At 42.5% G+C, this 6,170-nt stretch overlaps 1 protein-coding gene across 1 annotated transcript in view; it reads right to left on the bottom strand.

Annotated features, from left to right (window-relative positions):
* Positions 1-6,170, bottom strand: part of RCAN2 (regulator of calcineurin 2) — a 233,395-nt gene that overhangs the window by 103,965 nt on the left and 123,260 nt on the right. The gene's annotated exons all lie outside the window — the stretch shown is intronic.

Here is a 6,170-nt window from a genome sequence, read left to right as displayed (position 1 = left end):
GAATTATGCTGCCTATGAGCCTGCTGAGGTTAAGGTGTGACAATTTCTTTGCCTCAGAAAGAAGCAGGAAGTTGAGGCATTTTGCAAATTGCTTGGCTTCTGTTAATTGCCCTGTGCCTCTCGGAGCGGACACACATGTTCTGGGTACCCTAATGCATCTCGGGCGGGCATGGGCTAAATAGAAATCCATTCTTGGAGTGACTGAGAGAGCTGGGCATCAGTCATTTAGGCAGCCTGGTAAGAGGAGATAATTAGAGGTTTGTGAATGTCTATTTGAAGCACATAAGTGCAGACCAGGAACTCTAAAAGCACCCCTCGAAGCTCTGGATTTCAGGCTGTCGCCAAGGTCATTCAAACCCAAAGCGGCCAGTGGGAAGGAGTTCCAGCAAACGTCTCACGCAGGGACAGATGGCAGAGTCTAACAGGCAAACGCACTGACGTGGGCCATTGTCAGAACCTCAGGGCTTGATTTCACCCGAGACTTTGAACTTGTCCAGTGGCCTTTTCAGTCTCTTTTCCTGATTGTGAACCCCTGAAGGGCAGGGCTGGGGATAATTCATCTTTATATCTTGAGACTTTAGCCAAGTGGCTGGCATGAGAATGCAGTAATTGTTTAATGTATGAACAAACCAAATGGGAACAGCCTTCACAGCAGAAGTGAGCAAAGGAAAAAAAAAAAAACCTGAATCGTTTTCATTTTATCATTGGTTATAAAAATACTGGTAGAATGAACTGACATTCTGGCAGGATCTATGCCCAGTAGAATGCAGGTGCGTCTTCTGTGGCTATCAGAGGTCACGATTTGTAACAGATTGGTGCCTTTCTAACCCAAGGCTGGAAAAAGTGGTCAAATTTTGCAGGCAGATGAGAAAGGTGACCTTTTAGACTGAAGGCATACAAGTTTTCTGGTTGATCCTCATTTTGGGTTACATGTGACTCTAATGAAAGGGAAAGACAGTCTAATCAGTTCAGTTCAGTTGCTCAGTCGTGTCCGACTCTGCGATCCCATGGACTGCAGCACACCAGGCTTCCCAGTCCATCACCAACTCCCGGAGCTTGCTCAAATTCATGTCCATTGAGACAGTGATGCCATCCAACCATCTCATCCTCTGTCATCCCCTTCTTCTACCTTCAATCTTTCCCAGCATCAGGGTCTTTTCCACTGAGTCAGTTCTTTGCATCAGGTGGCCAAAGTATTGGAGTTTCAATTTCAACATCAGTCCTTCCAATGAATATCCAGGACTGATTTCCTTTAGGATTGACTGGTTAGATCCCCTTGCAGTCCAAGGGACTCTCAAGAGTCTTCTCCAACACCACAGTTCAAAAGCATCAATTCTTCGGTACTCAGCTTTTTTTATAGTCCAACTCTCACATCCATACATGACTACTGGAAAAACCATACCTTTGACTAGATGGACCATTGTTGGTAAAGTAATGGCTCTGCTTTTTAATATGCTGTCAAGTTGATCATAGCTTTTCTTCCAAGGAGCAAGCGTCTTTTAATTTCATGGCTGCAGTCACCATCTGCAGTGATTTTGGAGCCCAAGAAAATAGTCTCTCACTGTTTCCATTGTTTCCCCATCTATTTGCTATGAAGTGATGGGGCCGGATGTCATAATCTTCGTTTTCTGAATGTTGTTTTAAACCAACTTCTTCACTCTCTTCTTTCACTTTCATCAAGAGGCTCGTTAGTTCTTCACTTTCTGCCATAAGGGTGGTGTCATCTGCATATCTGAGGTTACTGATATTTCTCCCAGCAATCTTGATTCCAGCTTGTGCTTCATCCAGCCCGGCATTTCACATGATGTACTCTGCATATAAGTTAAATAAGCAGGGTGACAATATATAGCCTTGACATACTCCTTTCCTGATTTGGAACCAGTCTGTTGTTCCATGTCCAGTTTTAACTGTAGCTGCTTGACCTGCATACAGATTTCTCAGGAGGCAGGTCAGGTGGTCTGGTATTCCCATTTCTTTCAGAATTTTCCACAGTTTGTTGTGATCCACAGAGTCAAAGGCTTTGGCATAGTCAATAAAGCAGAAGTAGAAGTTTTTCTGGAACTCTCTTGCTTTTTTGATGATCCAATGGATGTTGGCAATTTGATCTCTGGTTCCTCTGCCTTTTCTAAATCCAGCTTGAACGTCTGGAATTTCACAGTTCACATAGTATTGAAGCCTGGCTTGGAGAATTTTGAGCATTATTTTGCTAGCATGTGAGATGAGGGCAATTGTGCTGTAGTTTGAACAATCTTTGGCATTGCCTTTCTTTGGGATTGGAATGAAAACTGATCTTTTCCAGTCCTGTGGCCACTGCTGAGCTTTCCAAATTTGCTGGCATATTGAGTGCAGCACTTTCACAGCATCATCTTTTAGCACATCATCATCTTTTCATCTTTGAAATAACTCAACTGGAGTTCCATCACCTCCACTAGCTTTCTTCGTAATGATGCTTCCTAAGCATCACTGGACTTCACATTCCAGGATGTCTGGCTCTTGGTGAGTGATCACACTGCCGTGGTTATCTGGGTCATGAAGATCTTCTGTGTATTCTTGCCACCTCTTCTTAATATCTTCTTAGTTTTTCATACTAACTAATATCTTAGTTTTTCATACCATTTATGTCCTTAATTGTGCCCATATTTGCATGAAATGTTCCTTTGGTATCACTAATTTTCTTGAAGAGATCTGTAGTCTTTCCCATTCTATTATTTTCCTCTATTTCCTTGCACTGAACACTGAGGAAGGCTTTCTTATCTCTCTCCTTGCTATTCTTTGGAACTCTGCATTCAAATGGGTATATCTTTCCTTTTCTTCTTCACCTTTAGCTTCTCTTCTTTTCTCAGATATTTGTACGTCCTCCTCAGACAATCATTTTGCCTTTTTGCATTTCTTTTTCTTGGGGATGGTCTTGATCACTGCCTCCTGTACAATGTCACGTACCTCCATCCATAGTTCTTCAGGCACTCTATCAGATCTAATCCCTTGAACCTATTTGTCACTTCCACTGTATAATCATAAGGGATTTGATTTAGGTCATACCTGAATGGCCTAGTAGATTTCCCTACTTTCTTCAATTTAAGTCTGAATTTGTCAATAAGGAGTTCATGATCTGAGCCACAGTCAGCTTCCAATCTTGTTTTTGCTGACTGTATAGAGCTTCTCCATCTTTGGCTGCAAAGAACATAATCAATCTGATTTTGGTGTTGACCATCTGGTGATGTCCATGTCTCTTGTGTTGTTGGAAGAGGGTGTTTGTTATGACCAATGTGTTCTCTTGGCAAACTCTGTTAGCCTTTGACCTGCTTCGTTTTGTACCCCAAGGCCAGATTTGCCTATTACTCCAGGTATCTCTTGACTTCCTACTTTTGCATTCTAGTCCCCTATAATGAAAAGGACATCTTTTGGGGGTGTTAGTTCTAGTAGGTCTTGTAGATCTTCATAGAACTGTTCAACGTCAGTTTCTTCATCATTACTGGTTGGGGCATAGACTTGGATTACTGTGATATTGAATGTTTGCCTTGGAAACGGACAGAGATTATTCTGTCGTTTTTGAGATTGCATCCATGTACTGCATTTCAGACTCTTTTGTTGACTATGATGGGTACTCCATTTCTTCTAAGGGATTCTTGCCCACAGTAGTAGATATAACGGTCATCTGAGTTAAATTCGCCCATTGCAGTCCATTTCAGTTCACGGATTCCAAAAATGTTGATGTTTACACTTTCCATCTCCTGTTTGACCACTTCCAATTTGCCTTGATTCATGGACCTAACATTCTAGGTCCCTATTCAATATTGCTCTTTATAGCATTGAACTTTACTTCCATCACCAGTCACACCCACAGGTGTTGTTTTTGTTTTGGGTCTGTCTCTTCATTCTTTCTGGAGTTATTTCTCCACTGATCTCCAGTAGCATATTGGACACCTACTCACCTGGGGAGTTCCTCTTTCAGTGTCCTATCTTTTTGTCTTTTCATGCTGTTCATGGGCTTCTCAAGGCAAGAATACTGAAGTGGTTTGCCATTACCTTCTCCAGTGGACCACATTCTGTCAGAATTCTCCACCATGACCCATCCATCTTGGGTGGCCCTACACGGCATGTCTCATAATTTCATTGAGTTAGACAAGGCTGTGATCCATGTGATTAATGAAATCAGCTCACCAATAGAAATATTTAGACTTATGAAACTCTGTGTGTGTGTGTGTGTGTGTGTGTGTGTGTGTGTGTACAGTACTTACTGTGTTGTCTAGGACACTGTGGGGAGTATGAAATTATGTCAACAGATAATTCAACTAACAGTTTCTGAGTGATGACTATGTACAGAGCTCTACCAGGTGCTCTGATGGATAAAGTGATGATATACCTCTAAAATGATGAATAAGTAAAATTCACTATCCTCAAGGGGTTTAAAATCCAGGGGAGAAGATAAGACATGGAGACAAACACGTCCACAACACAGCAATGGTGGCGGTGGCAAAGGACGTGCAGATGGCACTTGGTGGGAGCACTGGAGAAAGAGCAATGGACGCTGAAGGGACCCGGGGCAGATGAGCCTCAAGCAGCAGGACTTGACTTCTTCTCTGATCTTCAAACATAGGTAAAGGTCTATCAGACAAAGAAGGGGTGAGGAGAGCCCCCCCGCCAGGCAGGGGGTGCAGACTAGAAATATCCAGAGCAAAGGAAAAATACAGGGATTCCCCTGGTGGTCCAATGGTTAAGAGTCCACCTTGCAACGCAGGGGACACCAACTCCATCTCTGGTCCAGGAAGATCCCACATATTGCAGAGCAACTAAGCCCATGCACCGCAACTACTGAAGCCATGTGCTGCAACTACCGAAGCCCGTGTGCCCTGGAATCCATGCTCCACAACAAGAGAGGCCTACAATTCAGAAGTTAAGTCTAGCACACAGGTCCACAGCTGATCAAAGAGCAACAAGGCAGTAGGGATGACCCATTATAACCATCTTTCTGTTCTCTTATAGGGTTTTGTGAATTATTTCACACTTTCTGTTTAAGGAAGAGCTACAAAGAGGTTACTCGGGGCTTTCCTGGTAGCTCAGTGGTAAAGAATCCACTTGCCAAAGCAGGAGATGCAAGAGGAACATCAGCTCAATCCCTGAGTTGGGAAGATCTGCTGGAGGACTAAATGGCAATTTCTTTCAGTATTCTTGCCTGGAAAAATCCTATGGACAGAGGAGCTTGGCAGGCTACAGTCCACAGGGTCACAAAGAGTCAGACACAGCTGAGCGACTGAGCATGCACATAAAGGTTAAATGTGTTATTTAAGAGAAAGAGCCTTGCTCTGACACATCTTGGCAGGAGGACATTAGTCTCTCCGGGAAATAAAGTCTCACCTCAAATTGTAAAATAGGTATTTTAGAGGCTTCCCTGGTAGCCTGGTGGTAAAATATTTTGCCTGTCAATGCAGGGGGCACAGGTTCGATCCCTGGTCCGGGAAGATTTCACATACCATGGAACAACTAAGGCCATGGAACACAGCTGCTGAGCGTGTGCTCTAGAGCTCAGGAGTCAAAACTGAAGAAGCCCACACACCCTAGAGCCTGTACTCTGCACCGAGAGAAGCCACCAAATGAGAAGCTCCTGTTCTCTGCAAATAGAGAAAAGCCTGTGCAGCAACCAAGACCCGGCACAGCCAAAAATAAACATAAATAAAAAATATATTTTTTTAAATAGATAGAAACACAGCTTCAGTTTCTCCTTTTCAGTTCGTTTCTTTCCTGGAGACTCCTGTACTCCTGAGTCCACTAACTTTACACATTCTTCTTTTAAAATATCTTTTCAAGGACACATTTCTCAATTCATTTCTATTAGCATGAAGTGACTGGTAACTTATAGTATTACCTGTCATAGAGGAATCTGTATGATGGGTAGTATTAGGTTGGCCAAAATGTTCATTCAGGTTTTTCCATAGGTTGCTACAAAAAGAAAATGAATGAACTTTTTGGCCAGCTCACTATTATAGGAGACCAAATTTTATACTGAGTAAATAGTGTTTTTAGAGTGAAATTACAGGCATCAAGAGCAAGTAGTGATTTTGAAATAAAATTATTGGATTTTTAATAGGTTGGTTCAACAAATTGGCTATATTATACTATTCAACTGCTTACACAAAACACTTTCCTATAGATCAGAATCCCTAGGACACTTC

The sequence above is a fragment of the Bison bison genome, unplaced genomic scaffold (genome assembly GCF_000754665.1).
Source record: "Bison bison bison isolate TAMUID 2011002044 unplaced genomic scaffold, Bison_UMD1.0 scf7180017864487, whole genome shotgun sequence".
In the NCBI taxonomy this organism is placed as follows: domain Eukaryota; kingdom Metazoa; phylum Chordata; class Mammalia; order Artiodactyla; family Bovidae; genus Bison; species Bison bison.
This window is presented reverse-complemented; position numbering and strand designations above follow the sequence as displayed.